The sequence below is a fragment of the Macaca mulatta genome, chromosome 1 (assembly GCF_049350105.2).
Source record: "Macaca mulatta isolate MMU2019108-1 chromosome 1, T2T-MMU8v2.0, whole genome shotgun sequence".
Taxonomy (NCBI): domain Eukaryota; kingdom Metazoa; phylum Chordata; class Mammalia; order Primates; family Cercopithecidae; genus Macaca; species Macaca mulatta.
This window is the reverse complement of record NC_133406.1, coordinates 201,052,756-201,077,815: the sequence shown is the minus strand read 5'-3', so window position 1 is coordinate 201,077,815 and position 25,060 is coordinate 201,052,756. Positions and strand designations below refer to the sequence as shown.

The 25,060-nt window shown below is 42.3% G+C and overlaps 1 long non-coding RNA gene, 1 other non-coding gene and 1 pseudogene across 2 annotated transcripts; 2 read left to right on the top strand and 1 right to left on the bottom strand.

Moving 5' to 3' along the window:
* Nucleotides 1-159: 159 nt before the first annotated feature.
* LOC144334208 (uncharacterized) lies at nt 160-12,866 on the top strand. The gene is made up of 4 exons (XR_013403792.1): nt 160-525; nt 6,201-6,350; nt 10,429-10,480; nt 12,738-12,866. It is a non-coding gene; the product is annotated as an uncharacterized LOC144334208 (long non-coding RNA).
* Nucleotides 11,024-11,962, top strand: LOC114672986 (coiled-coil domain-containing protein 25 pseudogene; annotated as a pseudogene).
* A 4,183-nt stretch (nt 12,867-17,049) lies between the features above and the next one.
* Nucleotides 17,050-17,111, bottom strand: LOC114675011 (U7 small nuclear RNA). Its single transcript, XR_003726097.1, has one exon. It is a non-coding gene; the product is annotated as a U7 small nuclear RNA (small nuclear RNA).
* Between the last annotated feature and the right edge of the window lie 7,949 nt (nt 17,112-25,060).

The window sequence follows — 25,060 nt, the reverse complement described above, 5'->3', positions numbered from 1 at the left end:
GGACAGTTGATAAAATATTAATAGTAACATGCTAGTTGGCAAATGGTAAATAGTGACTGCAATAAATAGCAAAGTTAATTATTTATAAATCTAAGTTATAATATAAACTCATTAGGACACATTCATGAACATTGATAAATGGGCCTCCTAAAATAGCAACTTCTCAGAAACATTAGCTGCACTATCTGCCACTTCGCCCACGTCACGGCAAACAGCACACGCTATATTGCTCATTCTTTATGGGGCACTCTGTGCTTTAGAGAAATCATCAGTTTATCTTTATCCTCAAATTGCTCATTTATTAGTGCTTCTAAATAACTTAGCCTTGACTTTGGTTTTATTGTTGGTGCATTATATTAAGTTGGTGCAAAAGTAATAGCCTACCTTTAATGGCAAAAACCGCTATTACTTTTGTTCCAAATAATACTTATAGTAAGTGTGCGGGATTTTGTTTCCTTAAAAGATCCAGAACTTACAGGAAAATTGTAAAAAGAACACCCAGGATGAAGAGACAACGGTGTTCAGGTAAGTGTTTCTTTTAAATATCGTAAATAAAAACATTTTGGCTGGGCATAGTAGTTCACCCCTGTCATCACAGAACTTCAGGAGGATCCCTTGAGGCCAGAACATTTGAGACCAGCCTGGGCAACACAGGGAGACCGCCGTCTCTACAAAGAAAAGTAGAAAAATTCTCCGAGCACAGTGGCACGCACCTGTGGTCATAGCTACTCAGAAGGCTGAAACAGGAGGATTGCTTGAGTCCAGGAGGTCAAAGCTGCAGTGAGCTATGATTGCACCACTGCATTCCAGCCTGGGTAAGAGAATGAGGCCCTATCTCTACCAAAAAATAAATAAATAAATAAATAAAAATCTGAATCTGGGGGGCAAATTTTTAAGAATATATTAATAAAGAAAATCAATACTATGTAAAAGTCACAACAGCCTGGAAATGACTTTGATGCTATAGATAATTCATTCAAAACAAACCAAATAACTTGTCTTTCTAGAAGGAAAACAGATTTATTATTTCAACAAAAATTATGAGTAGATGCTAAGTGCTAGTGAAGTAAATGTGGGATGAAAAGGCGCCCAAATGTGATTAAGAGTTGAAAGTTACTCAACTTGTGTGTCACTTAAACCATACAGAATGGCAATTACGTTCTGTTAAAGCTCATGATTTGTATCAGTCAGGATTAAATCAGACAAGCAGAAACACAGAAAAGGGAATTTATTATAGAGATTAGTCCTAATACAATTGTGGGGATTTGTTTAGGACATAGGTGGATTATCTTCCATCCCCAATGCCCAGGGCCTCAGCTGGGAAAATTTGACAGCTGAGGGCTAAAATCATCTGGGGACATTGTCACACACATCATTAGGTATTTGACACTGGCCGTTGGTAGGGACCTCAGCTGGTGCTGTCGAGGTATGGAATGTAACTGAGTTCTGGCCAATGGAATATCAATGAAAGTGATGTGTGTCTCTTCCAGGCCTGGCTCATACAAGCCTCCCATGCATGAGGCTTTCTCCTCTCCATTTATCAGCTGAGTGGAGAGGACTTCAACAATAGATAAGAAGGCAAAATCCTAAGGTGGAAGAAGTCTGGGTCTCTGAATGTGTAGACTAAAACCCTCACCAACCTGCCTCAGGTTGTGACATGAATGAGAAACAACTTTCTATGAAGTTAAGCTATTTTTGGAGTTGTTTTTTATAGCAGCTAATGTTGATTACTCTAATAACCATTTATCAGGGCAGTCAACATTACCTGGCTATTTACTGAAGTTACACATGACCAGAGATTTTCACCCTGTGTGTGATCTGGAGCGGGAAACATCCATGGTGATTCTCACCATGACAACTGTTACCTAAGCCATTTTTATAGTCACTATAGCAGGGGTTGGCCCTGTAACTCCTATTACCTAAAATGTGTGATATGGTTTGGCTGTGTCCCCACTCAAATCTTGTCTTGAACTGTAGTTTCCATAGCCCGTGGGAGGGACCCAATGGGAGGTAATTGAATCATGGGGGCGGTTACCTCCATGCTGTTCTTGTGATAGTGAGTGAGTCTCACGAGATCTGATAGTTTTATAAGGGGCCACCTCGCTCTGTACTTCTCCTTGCTGCCTCCATGTGAAGAAGGATGTGTTTGCTTCCTCTTCCACCATGATTGTAAGTTTCCTGAGGCTTCCCCAGCCCTGTGGAGCTATGAGTCAATTAAACCTCCCAGTGGCTCCAGGCCCACCACTGGCTCCCCACCCCACCTCACCTCTGGCCCCATTTCATCATCCTCGCCCCATCCTTCCCTCCCTTCTGTGACCCTGGCCTGTATTAGAGCACTCTTGAGAAACAGAACCAATGGGATGCATTAAAGAGAGAGAGATATTTGTTTTATTTATTTTATTTTTTATTATATTTATTTATTTTTGAGATGGAGTCTTGCTCTGTAGCCCAGACTGGAGTGCAGTGGTGCCATCTTGGCTCACTGCAACCTCCGCCTCCTGTGTTCAAGATATTCTCCTGCCTCAACCTCCTGAGTAGCTGGGATTACAGGTGCATGCCACCACACCCGGCTAATTTTTGTATTTTTTAGTAGGCAGGGTTTCACCATATTGGCCAGGCTGGTCCTGAACTCCTGACCTGGTGATCTACCTGCCTTGGCCTCTCAAAGTGCTGGGGTTACAGGCGTGAGCCACCACACCCGGCCGAGAGATTTATTTTAAGGAATTGGCTTGTGCGATGTGGGAACAGGCAAGTCTGAAATCCATAAGGTAAGTTGGCAGCCTGGAAATTCAGGAACAGTTGATGCTGCGTTCTTGAGTGGGAAGCCTGGAAACTCAAGCAGAATTTCGATGTTGCAGTCTGGAGACAGCAATCCTTCTTCCTCGGCATACCTCAGTCTTTATTTTATTTTTGAGAAAGGGTCTCAGTCTACCACCCAGGCTGGAGTGCAGTAGTGTCATCACAGCTCACTGCAGCCTCGACCTCCTGTGTTCAAGCAATCCTCTCACCTCAGCCTCTCCAGTAGCTGGGACTACAGGCATGAGCCACCACACCTGGCTAATTTTTGTAATTTTAGTAGAGTCGGCGTTTCCTCACGTAGCCCAGGCTGGTCTCGAAGTCCTGAGCTCAAGCTATCCACCTGCCTCAGCCTCCCAAAGTGCTGGGATTACAGGCATGAGCCACTGCTCCCGGCCACTCAGTATTTATTTTTAATTGGCTAGTTCAAATAATTTAAACAGGCTCCAGTGGAGCTGTCCTTAAGTGCCTGGTACCCTGGGGTGATTAGGGCAGGTGGTTAGTGACCTGACCTCAGCTAGGGAGAGACCAATTGAGTAGATGGTTGTGGTTATGGGTTTTGAATGGGTTACTTTGCATAAGAAAGGTGTGCTCTAGGATGCTGTTTGCGATCTCTAGGAATTAGTTAGCAAGGGAGAGATAGTTCGTGCAGGGTAAGGCCCCAAGTTCAACTGATTGGCCCAACCATTTTATAGAGGGGAGTCTGCTTTACTAAAAGTTTACGAGTTTAAATGCTGATGACAGGCCAGACGCAGCAGCTCACACCTGTAATCCCAGCTCAAGATGGGAGGATCACTTGAGCCCCAGACTTTGAGGTTACAGTGAGTCATGTTTGTGCCACTGCACTCCAGCCTGGGCAACAGAGCAAGACCTTCTCTTAAAAAAAAAAAAAAAAAAGTTGATCACATGCAAATAATTACCTTCATAGCAACAGCTAGACAGCTAGACTGCTAGACTGTTGTTTGTCCAAACAACTGGGCACCACAGCCTGACCAAATTAACATAAAATTAACATCACATGGCCCCTTTGCCATTCCTTGAAGGCAGGCGTGGTCCTGTCTCAGAGAGTGATTCCCAGATATCTGCGTAGCTTGTCCCTCTCCTCCTTTGGAATTTGCTGGATATTGCCTTAGTGCAGTCGCTTCTGATAGACCCCTTTTACATGGCAAGCTCTCCTCTAGCCCCAGCACTCCCAGTCCTCCTCTGCTGGGCGTCTTTGTGTGGTGTCTCAGTTGAGTCATGCCTCAAAGGTACAGGTTTCTACTCTGCTATGTTCTAGTCATGAACACTTTTGCCCTGGACTATAACCCATTTAACAGTCAGGACCTTATCTAACTTGCACACTGCGCTGGTGATTAAGCTGTCATCTCTCTGCTCCAAACCCTCCTTTCTATGACCTGCTTTGTGAAGCTGGGCTGGGACTCTGAAAACCACATTTCTGCTTTGCTGGCTGTTGGGCTTTGTCAATAGGGGATGCTCCAGGGTGTTTTAATGGAACCCAGATTTGCGTTTGTTTTAATCAGATATTGTAAGAGAAGCACACTTGGAAGGGAATGTCATGAATGAAGAGGTTTACTCACAGTTCCCTAGAAATGGGAGACATGGGACACCATGGATGTCGGGGTGGGGGCACAGAGAAACCCCGGGATCGGTCAGGAGGCAGAAGGAACAAGGGGAAAATGTAGGCAAGAGTTTTTATTGTGATTTTCATTGGAAAGAATGGCCAAGGTAGGGTAAGTAGGCCTAGAATTGGCTTGTTCGAATAATTTCAACAGGCTCCTAAGGAGCTGTCCTTAGGTGTCTGGTACCGGGACCTGGGATCATTAGGGCAGGCGGATAGTGACCTCAACTTAGGAGAGGCCTGGTTAGAGTAGATGGTTGTGTTTATGGGCTCTGGATGGGTTACTTTGCATAAGAAAGGCGTGCTCTAGGGGAAGTTGTTTACTATCTTTAGGAATTAGCTAGGGAGGGAGAGACAGTCCCTGAAGGGTCAGTAAGGCCCCAAGTTGTCAAAACATCGAATAAAAGGAAATAAAAAGACATGATTAATACACAGGGAGAGAGCGCATGCAATGATGGGGATGGAAGAAGAAACTCATTTCTTCTTTTGGCTCCCTGTGAATTTCCTGTGGGCTGTCTGATGGCCTGCATTTTCAGCGAGCATCACTCCAGCAAAGCTTCTATTCTACTCCCTGGTAGCAGCAGCGCCTTCCTGAAGCAGCAGCTGAGACCGGTTGCTCTGCAGTTCTCTCCAGAACTGACTCTGCAATTTCCCACCACTTGCAGAGTCAGCCCCAATGTGGTCTTCTCAGACACACCAGCACCAGCCAGACAGTGCCCTGTCCCCAAGAGGCCTGGTTCTCAGCCCCATGGAACCCTCTTCCAGGTTCAAAGGCACCAGCATCATCCAAGCAGCAGTCACCCATCCTCAGAGATGAGTTTCAGCTCTGGAGTCCCCTTCTTCTAAACTTACAAATTTTCATAATTCAGACCTCTTCTCCCAGTTCCCTCAGTCTTAGGAGTGGTAGTTACTCCTCTATAATATGTTGGTGTGTTGTTGTTATTTGAGAGACAGGGCCTTGCTTTGTTGACAAGGCTGGAGTGCAGTGGCATGAAAACAGCTCAATGCTTGGCCGGGCGCGGTGGCTCAAGCCTGTAATCCCAGAACTTTGGGAGGCCGAGACGGGTGGATCACAAGGTCAGGAGATCGAGACCATCCTGGCTAACACGGTGAAACCCCGTCTCTACTAAAAAAAATACAAAAAACTAGCCGGGCGAGGTGGCGGGCGCCTGTAGTCCCAGCTACTTGGGAGGCTGAGGCAGGAGAATGGCGTGAACCCAGGAGGCGGAGCTTGCAGTGAGCTGAGATCCGGCCACTGCACTCCAGCCTGGGCGACAGAGCGAGACTCTGTCTCAAAAAAAAAAACAAAAACAAAAAAAAAAAAAAAAAAAAGAAAGAAAACAGCTCAATGCAGCCTCAATTTCCTGGGTCAAGCAATCTTCGTGCCACAGCACCCTGAGTAGCTGGGACTACAGGCATGCACCACGACATTTTTTTGTTTATTTGTTTGTTTGTAGAGACAGGGTCTCACTATGTTGTGCAGGCTGGTCTCAAACTCGGTGGTTTTCTTTTTTCTTTTTTTCTCTTTTAGTGACTTCATTCACAACTTTATATCTAGTTAGCAATTATTTATATTCAATTCTCTTTGTTCCCATTACTGGTGGTATTCTGTCTCCTCATTGGACCATAGCTGCTTGAGAAATTGGTCTCAGGAGTGGTCCTAAGAAATAATTCCTCAAAAATATGTGTGTGTGTGTGTGTGTGTGTGTGTGTGTGTGTGTGTGTGCCTGTGTGTCTGTGTTTTGCATGGGGGGTGGTGATATGCTTTTTTTTTTTTTTTCAGATGGAGTCTTGCTCAGTTGCCCAGGCTGGAGTGCAATGGTGTGATCTCAGCTCACTGCAACCTCCACCTCCTGGGTTCAAGTGATTCTCCTGCCTCAGCCTCCCGAGCAGCTGGGATTACAGGCATGTGCCACCACCACGCCTGGCTAAGGTAGAGCGGGGTTGCTCCATGTTGGCCAGGCTGGTCTCGAACTCCTGACCTCAGGTGATCCTCCCACCTCAGCCTCCCAAGGTGCTGGGATTACAGGCATGAGCCACGGCACCCTGCCGTGATATTACTTTAATGTGTTCTTGGGCTTGAACTCAGCACGGAGCTCCACTGGCAATGGAAAATGGCATGCTAGCAATCCATGGCATACAGTGACATTATGATTAATCACATAATTGCCTGTGGTTGATTGTGATGAAGTGCCTGTTACAAGTGCCTTGGGGGACAAGGTGGCTGTTTCACTCGGTCATTATGGCGGTGATGATGACTGCAAGAACTATTTGGGATGTGGGATAGATTCTTTTTGCTTATAGAAAGAAATGACAAGCTCAACTGAATATTCAGTTGGGACTATGACTAAATTTGAGAAGTAATTAACATGTCTTAGAAGTGGATGATATGAATGTCTCCCAAAAATGGATACAGTGATTATTGCAACTTTGCATCTCTTCATTTTTGGGGAGAGAATTTGTTTATATGAAAGGTAGTTGTATCTTGTTAGGCAGAAAGGTAGTTGTTTTTATTGCCTTGAAAAGTTGACATATATGGAGAAAGATGTAAAAATATATGCACATGGATCTTGAATAGCTGAACCAATGGACTGTGGTGGATATTAAGCTTTTGTCTATTGCTTCAACCCATCCTTCTATACTCTGCACCATGATGCGGGGGCAGGGACTCTGCAAACTGTATTTCTGCACTGCCAAAAGCAGGCTTTCTATCAGGCTCTGTTGATGAGTGGTACAAGAGGGAGACTGCAAGGCTGAAGGAGGAAGGAACTGGTTTCTTTCTTTGGTCTTCCTGAACTTGTGAGCATCACCTAGCAACACTTCCTCACCTGGGCCACAGTGAGGTAGGAGGCAGGACTCAACTCCAGAGGTGGGGCTCAGACACTGGACCAGATTGAGGACTAGCTAAAACAGGGTAGGGGTGGAAGCCAATTTCCAATCAAATAGGCCCACCATGTACCATGTCAATTTATCACAGTTATGGCAACGCCAAGGAGTTACTACCTCTTTCCATGGCAATGACCCAGTGACCCAAAATTACTATGCCTTCCCTAGAAATTTCTGTGCAAACTGCCCCTTGATCTGCATGCAGTTAAAAGTGGGTATAAATATGACTGCAAAACTGCGCTGAGCTGCTACTCTCCACCTCCAGGGTAACGTTGCTCAGGAGCAGTCACAGAATTGTAACATTGTAACACCACTAGAGCCATAACAATGCTTCCTCAGTAAAGCTGTTTTCTTCTACCTCTGGCTTACCCTTGAATTCTTTCCTGGGCAAAGCCAAGAACTCTCCCGGGCTAAGCTCCACTTTGGGGCTCTCTTGCCTTGCATCAGCTGCAGTTCCTTCCTGTGGAGGTTGTTGAATCCAGTTTGCAATTTTCCCAACATTTGCAGAGCAGCCTTAATGTGCTTCATTCAGAAACTCCAGCAACAGCTGAGTGGCACCTCTTGCTCAGAGATCTGAGGTGCAGCTCTGCAGGGCCTCGGCTAAGCTTGTTTGTTTGTTTCTTTGTTTTGAGACGGAGTCTCGCTCTGTAGCCCAGGCTGGAGTACAGTGATGTGATCTCGGCTCACTGCAACCTCCGCCTCCTGGGTTCAAGCAGTTCTCCTGCCTCAACCTCCTGAGTAGCTGGGATTGCAGGTGTGCGCCACCATGCCTGGCTAATTTTTGTATTTTTTAGTAGAGACAGGATTTCACCATATTGGCCAGGCTGGTCCCGAACTCCTGACCTTGTGATCCGCCTGCCTTGGCCTACCAAAGTGCTGGGATTACAGGCATGAGCCACTGCACCAGGCTGACAACGATTCTTTATATTAAATTTTCTCTGCTCAAATAACTGCTGTGGTTTCTGTCTTCTGATTAGACCCTTCCTGATACAAACACCTTAGTATCCTTTGGATGGAGAATTGTGTCTGATATAATAGATGCTATAAACGATGTTTGTTGAATTAATGACAGTAACATTTAGTGAGTTCTTGCCACCTCAGGCTTTGTTCTACATGTGTCATCTCATTTCATCATTGAAGCAATCTTATGAGATAGGAACTATTTTCCCTAATAAAAGACAAAATAAATACTGATATGTAGTGAGTATTAAACTGAATGTACTGCTAGGTAAGGCAGAGGAAGCCTGATCCAATGCAAATTTAGGCCATGCAGCACTGGGTCTTCAGATCAAATGTTAAAGAATAACTCAGGACAATTAGCTAAAGCATTGAGAGTTTCCCTTTTTTTGACAGTATTTTATTTTATTTTATATTTTTGTGGGTACATAGTAGATGTATATATTTATGGGATACATGAGATATTTTGATACAGGCGTGCAATGTGTAATAATTAGATCATGGTAAATGGGGTCAAGCATTTATCATTTGTGTTACAAACAATCCAGTTATACTTTTTTTTTTTTCTTTTTTGAGATGGAGTTTCACTCTTGTCACCCAGGCTGGAGTGCAATGGCGTGTTCTAGGCTCACTGCAACCTCTGCCTCCCAGGTTCAAGCTATTCTCCTACCTCAGCCTCCTGAGTAGCTGGCACTACAGGCACGTGCCACCACGCCTGGATAATTTTTTTTGTATTTTTAGTAGAGACGGGGTTTCACCATGTTGGCTAGGCTGGTCTCGAACTCCTGACCTCAGGTGATCCACCCGCCTTGGCCTCCCAAAGTGCTGGGATTACAGGCGTGAGCCACTGCACCCAGCCTAATTATACTCTTTTAGTTATTTTTAAATGTACAATTAAAGTATTATTGACTATAGTCCCCCTGTTGTGCTATCAAATACTAGATCTTATTCATTCTTTCTAACTACTTTTGTACCCAAGAAGCTTCCCCGTTTCCTCTCCCCACCCTCTCCACTACCTTTTGCAGCCTCTGCTAATCATCCTTCTACTCTCTATCACCATGAGTTCGATTGTTTTAATTTTAGTTCCCACAAATGAGTGAGAACATGTGAAGTTTGTCTTTCTGTGCCTGGCTTATGCCACTAACATAATAACCTCCAGTTCCATCCGTGTTGTTGTAAATGACAGAATCTCATTCTTTTTTATGGCTAAATAGTACTCAATTGTGTATATGTTCTACATTTTTTTTATCCATTTGTCTGTTGATGGACACAGAAGTTGTTTCCAAATCTTGGCTATTATGAATAGTGCTACAATAAACATGGGAGTGCAGATACCTCTTTGAAATACTGATTTCCTTTCTTTTGGGTATATTCCCATCAGTGGGATTGCTGGGTCATGTGGTAGCTCTATTTAGATTTTTGAGGAACCTCCAAACTGTTCTCCATAGTGGTTGTGCTAATTTACATTCCCACCAACAGTGTAGGAGGGTTCCCCATTTCTGCACATCCTCAGCAGCATTCGTTATTGCCTGACTTTTGGATAAAAGCCATTTTAATTAACTGGAGAGAGAGGATATCTCATTGTAGTTTTGATTTGCATTTTTCTGATAATCAGTGATGTTGACTACTCTTTCATATAAGCATTAAAGGTTTACTCTTAGGTGAGTAATATACAAGGAAGAGCAGGTCTCATGAAGACTGACACCCAGTCCAAAGATAAGGGTGGGCTTACAAGGGCAAAAGTCACACAGTTTCATAAGGAGAGGTGATTGGTTTCAATGGTTTAAATAAGTCTTTAGCTTGTCCTCTCGGGATTGTTTGGCTGTAATGGAACTGAGCCCCAGTTCCATTTGTGCTTTTTGGAAACTTTATGGACCCAGTAAATCCACAAAGTTGAATCCAAGTGAACAGTTGAAGCACAAATCACAAACACAAAAAGTTCCTCATCAGGTTAGGGGTTTGTTTTTCTTTGTTTGTTTGTTATGGGTTTTTTTCTGATTCTGATCAATTTTCCCAGAAGCATTTGCTTTGCTTCCTTCTTCTGGGACCCTAACTGATTGATTTTTGCATTTTATTACTCATCCAGGCTCAGAGCCAAGCAGGGTGTAAGTTCATCTACACATGTTCAAGGCTTAGCAAGAATTTCCTTTATCATCTCACTTTGACAGGTGGACCTGTGTCACAGAGGAATTAAGTAACCTTCCCATGGTCACACAGCTGGTAAGTCATAGAGCCAGACTTTGGCAGGTGTGGTAGGTAATTTATTTTTCATGTGAGTCAATTTCTTGCTGCCATTCTAACCTTTAGGTACCCATATGGGCCAATCCTTCCTAGTCAAGCAGGTTGACTTCAGAATTAGTGCATTTAACCACTTTGCTGGACTGCTTCAAGGGGAAAAAGAGATTGAGAGGGGAAAGGAGGGAAGAAGAGAAAAGGGAGGTGTTCCTCTGTGTGTATTAAGAGCATGTACTGGCTGGGCGCGGTGGCTCAAGCCTGTAATCCCAGCACATTGGGAGGCCGAGATGGGCGGATCACGAGGTCAGGAGATCGAGACCATCCCGGCTAACACGGTGAAACTCCGTCTCTACTAAAAAATACAAAAAACTAGCCGGGCGAGGTGGCGGGCGCCTGTAGTCCCAGCTACTCGGGAGGCTGAGGCAGGAGAATGGCGTAAACCCGGGAGGCGGAGCTTGCAGTGAGCTGAGATCCAGCCACTGCACCCCAGCCTGGGCGACAGAGCAAGACTCCGTCTCAAAAAAAAAAAAAAAGGTATGTACTTCAGTGGCAAGTAGATGTAGGTTAAAATCCCAGATCTGGGTGAATTGAGCGCTGCTGCTGGGTGGTGGAGTCACCACATCACCACCGAGAACATGGTGTTCTACTTCACTAGCAGCAGCGTTAATTCATTTCCCTACGCTATTTACATAGGAAAGGATAAATATGAAAATGAAGATCTGATCAAGCATGGCTGGCCTGAAGATATCTGGGAGATAATATTGAAGACATTTCAAAGGAAGTGCCCACCTTGTGGAGGCCAGTAGCATTCAAGGCTGCAAGATGAACCACGTTAATGTGGTATATACGCCACGGTCTAACCTGAAGAAAACAGCTGACATGGATGTGGGACAGATAGGTTTTCACAGGCAGAAGGATGTAAAAATTGTGATAGGAGAGAAGAAAGTAAATGAGATCCTGAACCAATTAGAAAAGACCAAAGTGGAGTGGTTCCCAGACCTAGCAGCAGAGAAAGAATGCAGAGATCGTGAAGAGAGGAGTGAGAAAAAAGCCCAAATTCAGGAAATGAAAAGGAGAGTAAAAGAAGAAATGAAGAAGAGGGAAATGGTTGAACTTAGGAGCTATTTGCCACTAATGAAAGTTGAAAATATGTCTTTAAATCGGGATGGCAATGATTCAGATGAATCCATGTTAAAGGAGAACAGGACCTTTGAAAGATGTGAATGTAGAGACAATTGCAGATCTTTTGGTTTCATCTGTGTTCTGAAGTGTGAAATACAACCAAAATTCTACCTTCATCCTACCCAGAAATTATTGATGTTGGAGTTTTAAAAAAATTGTGCCTTTTTTACTGACAGAAAAAGATCAGCTATGTATAAAATAGTTGAACTTGACAGCATACAACTTAAAGCGGAAACGTTTTTGCCAGAGCGTGTCTTGGTACCTTGTGAAAGCTGGCTGCCCTTGTTCTTGAGATTGACTTTAAAATGAACCAACTCTGAAAAGTACTTCTGTTGCTGTGGTCTATGCCTGAAAACAGATGTCTTGAAACACGTTTCATATTCTTAAAATAATCTTCACTTTTGTTAAGAAGAACATGTTGGTGGATAATTACGCTAATGTTTCCCTGTCCCTGATTTCCTGATTAGAAAAAAGGACGTATGGGTTTTGAAAAAGAGATTTTCAGAAGATTGTTGGCTTCAGTATTCACGTTCCATCATGTCATCTGGGTCTGTTAGTGTAGCGACCCTCAGCGCAGTCTGTCCCAGCTTTTACGTCCTTGCTTCCGCTGAGCAGGGGCCTCTTCCATCTTAGTATCATCATATTTAAAGAAATTGATGATGTTCATCAAGGTGGGGCCTGTGGCGGTTGTTGCCTGAGCACCAAGGAACCCAAGTCACCTATGCAACAACTTCTGGGCTCTAGAGTAATTTCCTAGCATTGAGGGTAAAATAGGATGGAGTGCTCCATTGATCATTTGGGAGATGTAGGTTACGTGATTTGTGCCTTGGGATGCAGCATGAAACAGAAGTCCATATTGCAGTTATGATTTTAGAAGGAAATAAGCGTTTCACTAGCCAGCCAAGAAATTATTTTCTTTACTTTGAAATCATATTTGAGTTGTAGCCCCAGAGTTCAATTTCTCATTGTAGATTCAGTAACTTACTATATAACATTACTTGTCACTTGAACCACTCACTATCTGTTGTGATTCTGAGCAGAAGATGTCTTTTGATTACAGTATGTAAGGCAACCCCTGCAGAAGGAGACAAAACAAGGAGAAAGAGAACAAAGCCTGCAGGACCAGAGGCCTACAGATGGACATTTTACTCACACCCACAGCAGCGAGAATGACCTCCTGCAGCAGATATTCCACCTGTAATATCGCGGGAACTGTGGGCAAAACCAAAGGGCTAGTGTTTCCATTTATTCCATGTTGGTATATGGGGTTGAACTGGAAAATTCCCTGAGGCATAATTCATTGGCCAAATTTGGAGAGGGTGTAGAAGATGACTTTAGAGATGAGTGGTTTTGTGTACGTGTCTAATGATATTCAGCCTGACGTTCTGCAATTTTAAAAGTTATAATAAAGTATCATTTTTCATCTGGAAAAAAAAAATCCCCGATCTGCTTTTTGCTATTTACAAGTTATGTGAACTAAGCAAATTACTTAGATTTTCTAAGGCTCAGTTCCTTCATCTGTAAAATGGAAAAAAAAAAAAAGTAAATAACCTAAAAGGGCACTCAGTTTAATTTATTCTAGATGGTTTTTTAAACAGCATACCAATTTATGATCCACGACTGCCCCCTAGAGGTAAAATTAAAATACTGCCCCATAATTATGCTAAGTATAATCTCTGAAAGAAGGTGCAGGCTACAGCTGTGATTATAGGTTCAAGTTGACAACAAGACTCATGAGACAGAAATAAATTGTGACCTAGAATACAAGGCAGAAGATATGGCAGATGCTGCATCTTCATCTCACCAGGTGGCCCAGCAGCTACCCAAGTACACATGTCCCGTTGTCATTCATCCACAGGGCACTTACAGCTGCCATGGGTGAGCCAAGGTGTGCAGCGATCACTTTGACTCATAGAACCTAAAGCCTTAGCCACACGCAGTGGCTTACACCTGTAATCCCAGCACTTTGGGAGGCTGAGGCAGGAGGATCTCTTGTGCCTAGTCTGAGACCAGCCTGGGTCTCAGGCAAGGCCCTGTCTCTTTAAATAAATAAATTAAATAACCTGAAGCCTCTATTTCCCACCAATATTTCCTACCGTTCCCAGTTGCATAAGCAACCGTACGCTCACTGACAATGCCTCCAGACCCATGCGCAGTTCCACACAATTGTGTAGTCAGCATACGAAACATCGCCTGTTTATGTTAACTCTGCAGTTTCCAAGGAAACAGTATTGTGGAAGACCAAGGTCAGTGTCAGGCAGGCTTGCATCAGCCCCAGCTTGATATTAATTTTCCCTTTACTCACAGAAGCATAATTTAACATTAGGAAATCTTTCCCTGTGATTTGCCAATTAAGTGATAAAGGAAAAAAATCATACAATCCTCTCAAAAATGCAAAAAAAAATCATTCAACATAACTAAATGTGGATTCATAATTAAAAAAAAAAAACCCTTAACAAATTAGGAATAGAAGGGAATTTTTTCAACCTGTTAAAGCGTATCTACCCCCAAACATAAACTTTATGCTTGAAAGTTTGGAAGCATTTCCATTAAATCAGGAACACGATTGCTATCAGCACTACTATTCACTATTATGCTGGAGCTCTTAGCCAGTGTAATAAGATAAATAAATAAGACGTGTTAGCATAGAAAAAGAGAACACTATCCGTATTTGCAGGTGATATTACCGTCAATGAGAAAATCCAAGAGAACATAGAGAAAAACTATTTAAACTAATAAGAGAGTATTAGGCATAAAAGATACCTTTCCCAGGGTTGATAACAACTCTAAGGCATCCAGGAATATATCTCACAAAGGATGTACTTGATCTTCATAGAGGACAATACAAAATGTTTTTAAATATATAAAAAGAGGCCGGGCGCGGTGGCTCAAGCCTGTAATCCCAGCACTTTGGGAGGCCGAGATGGGCGGATCACGAGGTCAGGAGATCGAGACCATCCTGGCTAACACGGTGAAACCCCGTCTCTACTAAAAAGTACAAAAAACTAGCCGGGCAAGGTGGCGGGCGCCTGTAGTCCCAGCTACTTGGGAGGCTGAGGCAGGAGAATGGCGTAAACCTGGGAGGCGGAGCTTACAGTGAGCTGAGATCTGGCCACTGCACTCTAGCCTGGGCGACAGAGCGAGACTCCGTCTCAAAAAAAAAAAAATATATATATATATATAAAGAATATAAATAAAGGAATAAATGGAGCGATATTGATGGGAATACTTGCTATTATAAAGGTATCACCTCTCTCCCAAAATAAACCTACAAATTAAATTCATTCCAATACAAACTCAGCAGGATTTTTTGTTGTAACTGGATTATAGATCCTAAAGTTCATATGAAAGAGTAAATTGAACATGCAAGATACTTCTGAAAGAAGAATAAAATGCCAGATATAACGATTGAATGTTAAACTACAGAAATTAAATAGAGTTAATTTGGACCAGCCTAAAGGGATAGAGAGCCCAGATACCGTCCAAACACATTGGTCTTTTAATCACCTACAAAGCCTCACATGATCTGACCTCATCTCTCCAGCCACTTGCCTCAGCTCACTCCACTTCAGCCACTTTGGCCTTGTTGTTCCTTGAACTTGCTAGGCCAGAACAGTGTGGGCTCTTGGCACTGACTTTTCCCTCTGTCTGGAATATTGTTTGTACAGGTAATTCCCTTACCTCGTTCTGGTCTGCATTTCCATATAACCTTCTCAATGAGACCCACCCTGACTTCTCTGTTTCGAATTATCACTCATGTCCCTAACTCAGATCCCTCTTGCCCCTCCTCTACTTTTTCTCCACTCCTCACAGGACTTATCACCTTCTAACACCCTGAATAATTTACTTATTGTGCTCATTTTTAAAAAACATCCATCTGCCCCTGCTAGAATGTAAGCCCCACAAGGGTAGAGGTCTCTGTTTTGTTAGATCTCAAGTACTTTAACAGTTCCTGGCATATAATAGGCACTCAGTAAATACCAGTGGAATAAATCAATGGAACAAGGGCATTTCCAGTAGTAATAAATGCTATAAAGCAAATAACACAGAGGCACGTGACAGAATAACTGGGGCAGGCTTCTATAAATTGATTAATCAGGGAAGAACTCTCTGACTGGGTGACTTGTAGTGATAGGCTGGTAAATATTTAGCAACTGACTCTAAAACAAAAGCCCTGACTTATAGCTTTTGCCTATTTCCGTGGTGTAAGTATTCCCACCATGGTCAATTCAAAGTTACTAGCGTAACATCACTGAATAGGGGCTTGGAAAGAGATGCACACACCTGACTCTCATAAGCCAATGCAAGCCAGCTCCAACACACCACTGCACTTGTATGGAATGGGAAAGCTCCATACAGGATTCCTGAGTGAATCACTAGAATGTAAACACCTAGGATTACAGGTATGAGCCACCACGCCCAGCCTATTATTATTATTCATTTTATTTCATGATTTTACTGGAAATGATTTTGTCATATGAACAAGAGGGACAGGATAGGATTTCCTGTATCCCCAGCACCTGGAATATTTCCTGGTGAATTACACTTGCTTAGTAAATACTTCTTGAATGAGTAAATACATACATAAGTGTAGGAATTTCTTCATTCCCTTTTACCCAAGTGAGTACCTAGCTTATTTGCCACCTGGAATGGATAACTTTTTTACTGTCCCTCTTTTTCATATGACAAAATCATTTCCAGTAAAATCATGAAATAAAATGAATAATAACAATAATAATAATAGGCTGGGCGTGGTGGTCATACCTGTAATCCCAGCACTTTGGGAGGTCAAGGCGGGTGGATCACCTGAGGTCAGGGATTCAAGACCAACCTGGCCAACATGGTGAAACCCTGTCTCTACTAAAAATACAAAAATTAGCTGGGTGTCGTGGCGGGTGCCTATAATCCCAGCTACTCGGGAGGCAGAGGCAGGAGAATCGCTTGAACACTGGAGGCAGAGGCTGCAGTGAGCCGAGATTGTGCCATTGCACTCCAGCCTGGGCGACAAGAGCGAAACTCCATCTCAAAAAAAAAATAATAATAGTAATAGTAAGTCCCAGAAATTAAAAAGCAGAGAGTAAGAACTTTTGTCTAAATAAATAAATAAATAAATAAATGCCAATATAAATGAATATTATAATACAAAAAGGAAAAGAGTAGTTAATGAATAATTTTAATTACATTAATGTGTTTTTTTTGAAAAAAGGAAAAAACCTTATACTCATTTTGTTCCGTCATGGTAATTAATATTACAATTATTATTTTTGAGCCTTAACTTCTGCAAATTTGTCAATGACTGTGTCTAAATTTATCTTTTTTGCATCCTTATGTTCAATAGACAGTATAGACAGATTTTTCTTTTCCTTTTTGTGGGGGATTTTCTAGTAAAAAATGGAAAATCTGCTAGACAAATTCTTAAAAAGCTATAACACATAAGTTTTTCTATCTTCACTCAGAGTTGATTGAAAAACCCATTTTATTAATTTCAAATCTAAAAAGATTCTTTCACATGAAGCAACATACACACAAATACTTAGGAAAAGTCTTAAGCCTAGGACAAATTTGTCAAAGATTCATAAAAATCCCATCTCACAAATTCCAGAGATTAAAATTCTGTCCATGTATTTATTCATTGGAACTTATTCAAGTAACTTTCAAATGTCTCCTCAGTCAAAAAAATTCCATTAAAATATATTTACCAGAAAATTTATCAAGTATTTATGTTATATTTGTTTCAAATAAAAGGGTTTCACTTCTGCAAAAATCAGAAATTTGCTAAATCATGATGAACATTAGCATTAATAGATCCATTTATTTAGAATGAGTGTCCAGTCCTCTGTGAAAACAATTTAATCATACAAACATTATCATTTTTATTTCTTCTGGTAGTGTAAGACCGACATCTTTTTTTATTATTATTTTTGAGACAGAGTCTCACTCTGTTGCCCAGGCTGGAGTGCAGTGGCATGATCTCAGCTCACTGCAACCTCTGCCTCCTGGGTTCAAGTGATTCTCCCACTTCAGGCTGCTGAGTAGCTGGTACTACAGGTGTGCGCCACCATGCCTCGCTAATTTTTGTATTTTCAGTAGAGATGGGATTTCACCATGTTGGCTGGCTGTTCTTGAACTCCTGGCCTCAAGTGATCCATCCACCTTGGCCTCCCATGGTGCTGGGATTACAGGCGTGAGCAGCATCTTTTGTCGTTTCTCTCAGTATTCCTCTTTGGACTTCTTTTTTCTACGCAAATATCCATTTCCTTGCATTTTGTTGTTCCATAATTAATGCCCGCCTCCATAATTTTGTATAGCAGTTGAAAGTGATTAATTTTTAAATAGCTTTATTGAGTTGTAATTTACCTATCATGAAGAGCATCCTTTGTAAATGTATAATTCAATGATCTTTAGTAACTCTATAAATCACAATCCAGCTTTAGAACATTTTCATCATCTCAAAAAGTTTACTTGTTCCCATTTGTAGTCAATCCCTGCTCCCACCTCCAGCCCCAGGCAACTATTGATCTGCTTTCACTGTCTATAGATTTGACTCTTTTTGGAAATTTTATAAAAATGGAATCACACAATATGTCATCTTTTGTGATAGCTTCTTTTACTCAGCAACGTGTTTTTGAAGTTCAGCCATGTTGTAGCATGCCCTTTTTAAATTGCTGAATGGCATTCCATTATGTGGATATTTTCTTTATGCACTCACCACTTGATGGAGATTGCATTATTATCACATTTTAGCTATTTATGAACAATTGTGCTATGAACATTTCATGGACAAGTCTTTGTGTGGACATATATTTTTATCTCTCTTGGGTAGATATCTAGGAGAGGAATTGCTGGGTCATAGTTAGAGTTTAAATTTTAGTAGGTGCCAAACTCTTTTCAAAGTAGTTGTGCCATTTTATATTCCCATCAGCAGTGTATTTTCTTTTTTTGCTGAAGTGCAGTGGCAGGATCATGGCTCACTGCAGCCTCACTCTCCTGGACTTAATCAATCCTCCCATCTCAGCCTCCCAAGGAGCTGGGACCACAGAGCACGTGCCACCACGCCCGACTAATTTGTGTGTGCATGTGTGTGTGTGTGTGTGCGCGCGTGTGTGTTTTGTAGGGACATGTCTCTAATTTGTGTGTGCATGTGTGTGTGTGCGCGCATGTGTGTTTTGTAGGGACATGTCTTGCTATGTTGCCCAGGCTGGTCTCAAACAGTTGGGCTCAAGTAATGCACCTGCCTTGACCTCCCAAAGTACTAGGACTACAGATGTGAGTAGCATATCCATTTTCATTTTAATATGCATATACCAAATGACTAAAGACGTTGAGCATCTTTTCATTTACTCATCAATTCTTTGTCTCTTCATCTCTCCTCTGGTGAAATGTCTACTCAAATTTTTTGACCGTTTTTATTTTTATTTTTATTTTTTTATTTATTTTTGAAATGGAGTCTTGCTCTGTCGCCCAAGCTGGAGTGCAGTGGTGTAATCTTGGTTCACTGTAACCTCCGCCTCCCGGGTTCAAGCAATTCTCCTGCCTCAGCTTCCCAAGTAGCTGGGATTACTGGCGCCCACAAGGACGCCCAGCTAATTTTTGTGTTTTTAGTAGAGATGGGATTTCACCATGTTGTCCAGGCTGGTCTCAAACTCCTGACCTCAGGTCAGCTGCCCACCTTGGCCTCCCAAAGTGCTGAGATTACAAGCGTGAGTCACTGTGCCCAGCCACCCATTTTTAAATCAGACAATTTGTCTTCTTATTACTGAGTTGTAGGAGTACTTTTTATACTTATCTCTAGTAATATTTCTTATCTTAAAGCCTATTTTGTCTGATATTAATACAGCCAATTTAGCTCTCTTAGGGTTCCTGTTCATATGATATATCTTTTATTATCCTTTTACTTTCAACCTACTTTTGTCTTTGAATTTGACATGTGTCTCTGATAGACAATATATAATTAAATCCTGCTTTTTAAGACATTTAGTCTGACAGTCTGTTTTTTCTGTCTAGCCTATTCACATTTAATGTATTTATTGGTATGACTGGATTTATGACTGCCATTTTTCTATTTGTTTTGTATATTTATCCTGTCCTGTTTCTCTGCCCTTCCTTGACTGCCTTCTTTTGTGTTAAATTTTTTTAAGTGTACTGTTTTAATGTATCTATTGATTTTTTTTTTTTTGAGACAGTGTCTCACTTTGTTGCCCAGGCTGGAGTGCTGTGGCACAATCTTGGCTCACTGCAACCTCTGCCTCCCAGGTTCAAGTGATTCTCATGCCTTAGCCTTCCCTGTAGCTAAGATTACAGGTCTGCACCACAGTGCCTAGCTAATTTTTGTATTTTTAGTAGAGACGTGGTTTCTCCATGTGGAACACTCCTGTAATCCCAGCCACTCAAGAGGCTGAGGCAGGAGAATTGCTTGAACCTGGGAGGTGGAGGTTGTAGTGAGCCAAGATCACACCACTGCACTCCAGCCTGGGTGGCAGAACAAGACTCTGTCTCAAAACACACACACACACACACACAAACACACAAATAACAAAAACACAGTTTGATGACAATGTGTTTAAATGTGGATTTCTTTATGTTTCTCTTACTTAGAGTTCCTTGGGTTTTTTTAATCTGTAGATGAATTTTCAAATTTGGAAAGTTTTTGTCCATTAATTCTTCAGGTATGTTTTCTTCCCCTTTCTCTTTTATATTTCTGGGACTTCCATAGACATCACGCTTTGACATAGGTTTGTACGCTTCATGATATACCACAGATCTCTGAGGTTCTATTCCTTTTCTTTCATCTTTCTCTCTCTTCCTCAGATTAGATTATTTCTATTCTACTATCTTCAGGTTCACTGATTCTTTCTTCTGACATCTCAGGTCTGCTGCTGAGTCCATTTAGTGAATTTTTCATTTGTTATTGTACTTTTTGACTTTAGAATTTCCATTTAAGTTTTGTTTATAGCTTCTAATTCTTTATTGAGATTTACTATTTGTTGAGTCTTTGACATTAAATTTTTTTATTTCTCTAAACATAGTTGCTATAAATTTTGTAACGTATTTATAATAGCTGTTTTAATGTCTTTGTTTGCTGAATACAACACCTGGTCTTGAAAAGTGTCAATTTTCTATTGATGCGGTTTTTTCTGAGAATGAGTCACATCTTCCGTTTCTTTGCATGTCTCATTATTTTTGTCGAACACTGGATTTTAAAACAATATGCCGTAGTGACTCCAGATTCTGATTTTTCCCCTGAGGGCTGTTTTATTGCTGGTTAGTTTTTTGTTTCGTTTTAAAACAGGGTCTCCTCTGTCTGCCAGGCTGGAGTGCACTGGCAGAATCACTACTCACTGCAGCCTTCACCCCCCACCCCTAGGCCTCAAACAATCCTCCCATCTCAGCCTCCTGAAAACCTGGGACTATAGGTGCATGCCATCATGCCTGACTAATTTAATTACGTTTTGTAAAGATGGGGTCCCACTGACGCGGAAAAAGTTCCCTTGTGCCCCTTCACAGCGCGTGTGATGGGGGTGTGGCTCACATCTTCAATGCCCCGCTGTCCAAACCTCTAGAGGAGCATACAGACGGGGAGGCTGCGGGGATCTGACCCCACAGCAGTGTCTAGGGGTGAATGTTTACAGCTGAAGCCCCAGTGGGCATGTGTTACAGGGTGCTCTTTTAGTTTGCCGTCTATAGGTGGCTTGTGTTAACCAGCTCAATCAGACCCTCTACCTTGTCTAAAGGACAGAGGGCTTTCCGTATACTGGGGTTCTTGCCTTGGTGTACCGGAAGAATCGGATCACACGTGGGCTTGGAGAATGAGTGCAAGGTTTTATTGCGTGGAACTAGCTCTCAGCAGATGGGGGAGCCAGACGAGAGATGGTTTTCCCCTGGAGCCGGGCACTCAGCGACCCAGACTCTCCTCTCACTGCCCCAGCCACACTCTGCATTGCTCTGTCAGGGGACTGCCGGCGTGCCGGTCCCTGTCGGTGCAGCCCTCTTGACGTCCAGCCACCCGTGTGTTCCTCCGCTCATGTGCCCCTCTCTACTTTCAGCTGCCTCTGTGTTCTTCCACCGATCTGCTCCTCTCCATGTGCAGCAGCCTGTGTGTCTACCAGCTAGGGTCTTAGGGCTTTTATAGGCACAGGATGGGGGCGTGGCAGGTCAGGGTGGTCTTCGGAAATGCAGCATTTTGGCAGGAAAACAAAAATGCTTGTCCTCATCCAGGGCCATGGGAGTGGAGCCCTAGCCAGGGACCACATCCTCCTCTACCCAGCACTTCCCTCCCCTCATTCTGTATCATTTAAAAGTGACTATGCTCGGGCAAGGCGCGGTGGCTCACCCCTGTGATCCCAGCACTTTGGGAGGCTGAGGCGGGTGGATCACGAGGTCAGGAGTTTGAGACCAGCCTGGCCAACATGGTGAAACCCCATCTCTACTAAAAATGCAAAAACTTAGCTGGGCGTGGTAACACGCGCCTGTAATCCCAGCTACTCAGGAGGCTGAGGCAGGAGAATTGCTTCAACCCAGGAGGCAGAGGTTGCCGTGAGCAGAGATGGTGCCATTGTACTCCAGCCTGGGCGACAGAGCAAGACTCTGTCTCATAAATAAATGAATAAATAAATGGGACTATGCTCTTCCTTTACCAGCATTTCCGTATTACCACTATGTTGCCCAGGCTGGTCTCAAACTTTTGGGCTCAAGTGATCCTCCCACCTCAGCCTCCTTACGTGCTGGGATTATAGGCACGAGCCACCATACCTGGCTGATTTTGTTTGCTTGTTTATTATTTGTTTTGCCTTCTAGAAACTTACCTAGATTAAATTTGCAGAATCGTCTCTCTTTGTGGTGGTTTAGAGCTGTGTGTCTCAAGTATTTTTTGTTTGTTTCCAATTCTTCTTATTTTTTAAAATCTTGGTTTCCTAGGGGGCTCCCTTGTGTCTGAATATCTTAGTGGTAAACCAATGATTAGTCAGAGGTTTTACTCTAACACTTTGTGCCAGCAAGCCTTCCACTCTTTGCCTATAAATCTGTGTGTGCGTTGAGGAGTGCATTCAAAGTTTGAGCACTTCCCAAGTTTTCCCCAGGTTTTCCTTTCCAATGGGCTTTCCTGGTACTTCCTTTGTGTGGATAGTCTTCAGTCTGCCAGGAATATGTGCAGAGGTAGAGCCCTTTTGGGCCTTGCCTGTACGTGTGTGCTGCAGCCTTCCAACCAGCCAGGGATGTGGGGAGAGCTCATCCAGTCCCTCTTCAGTTTTCTTGTTTCCAGGATCTCCTTGTTAAATTTCTGGCTTGGCTGCCAAGTGGGACTGCAACCTCGGGCTAGCAGAGCTGTGGGCTTTCCCAGTTCAATTCCCACTGAGCTTGATATTCTTACTGAGAATATTACCTGGCATATGTTTTTCGTTCTCTTTTCTAAATCAAGTTAGCCCTTTCCAGCATCAGCAAAGCTGCTGTTTTTCACAACCAGCTCTGCCCTGGTAGCATGGCTGTGCCATCTGCACTGGACAGGGAGCGGAGAGATGAGAGTACCAGGCAAGAGCACCACAGATTGCCACCATTCTTACCTGAAGTTCAGCAGTTTTTCATGAATAACCATTTCTCAACTTGTGTGCGTTGTCAATTTCTAGGGCCCTGAGATGTCTGTCTTTGACAATTCTGTCCAGTTTTATAGTTGTTTTTCATGAAAGAGTTTGTGAACTCTTCATTCCACCATCACCAGAAGTCCTGCCCAATCGACGATTCTTTTTATTATGGCAAAATACACACAACACAAAACTTGCCATTGTAACCATTTTAAAGTGTGCAATTCAGTGGCATTTGGTACTTTCGCAATGTTGTGCAACCCTCATCCCTATCTAGTTCTGGAACCGACCCATTAGTCCCATAGATAGTTTTATTGCATGAATAGGAATTGACCCTTCTGGTCTTAAGGCTTGAAACTTACATTTGTTTTATCTGAGTTTCTTCATCAGGAAATAACTTTCAGGCCTCTCAAAAAAAGTATCAAAGAATGGAAACTCACCAAATCACCGCATTCCAACAATGAGATGCCAGATCCCTCATTCATCATGTTTACTTCCTTGCCCCTCCCCAGTCTGTTTTCTTACACATCATTACATTTCTCCCCTGCTATATAAACCATTAGTTTTAGTCGGTCAGGGATATGGACTTGAGACTGAGTTCCCATCTGCTCGGCTGCAGCACCCGATTAAAGCCTTCTCCTTCATTTTCTCAGTCATTGGCTTTCTGTGTTGTGAGCATCAGGACCTAGACAGAACTCCTGGTATTTCAGTAACAGTTCCAGAACATTTTCATCCCCGGAAAAGGAAACACTGTGCCTAAGCAGTCATCGTAAATGGAATCATGTAATACGTGGCCTTTTGTATCTAGTTTCTTTTACTTAGTGTAACGTTTTCAAAGCTCATCCACGTTTTCACATGTGTCAGTGCTTCGTTTGTTTTTATGGCTGAATGACATTTCACTATATTGATATACCACATTTTAAAATCCATTCATTTGTTGATGGATGCTTGGGTTATTTCCATCTTTTGGCTATTGTGTATGGTTCTGCTATGAACATTTGTGTACAAGTTGTTGTGTGAACATTTATTTTCTATTCTTTTAGGTATATACTTAGGTTGGAAATGCTGGGGCATATGGTAATTATGTTTAACTTTTTGAGGTACAGCCAAACTATTTTCCACAGTGGAAATTTGTACATCATTTAGCATTCTCACTAGCAATGTATAAGGGTTCCAGTTTCTCCACATCCTTGCCAACACTTGTTATTTTCAGCTTTTTAGGATAGCCAATCTAATGGATGTAAAGTGGTATCTCATTGTGGTTTTGATTTGCATTTCCCTAATGACCAATGCTGATCGTGTCATGTACTTTTTGGCCATTTGTTTATATTCTTTGGAGAAATGTTAATTCAAATCCTTTGCCTGTATATTAGTAAGATTATCTTTCTATTGTTCAGTTGAAAAAGTTCTTTACGTATTCTGGATACTAGATTCTTATCAGGTATATTAGTTGCCAAAGTTTTCTTCCATTCTGTGGGTTATCTCTCCACTTTCTTAATACTGTTGTCTGATGTGTAACAGCTTTTAATTTTGATGATGTGTAATTTACCTATTTTTTTCTTTTGTTGCTGTGTTTTTGATGTCTTGTCTGGGAGACAATTACCAAATCCATGTGACAACTGTAAAGCTTACTATTTTACTGTACATTGTTTAAGGCCAAGTCCCACTGTTTGCAAATATTTTGTCTTAGAATCTTCATCTAGAACTTCACCCCAGAAAAAAGATGACTTGGAAAAGAAAAATCACATACAATCATATTCTCTTTCATTTTAAATCTATTGTTTAAATGCAATCTGTAGTAACACAAGGC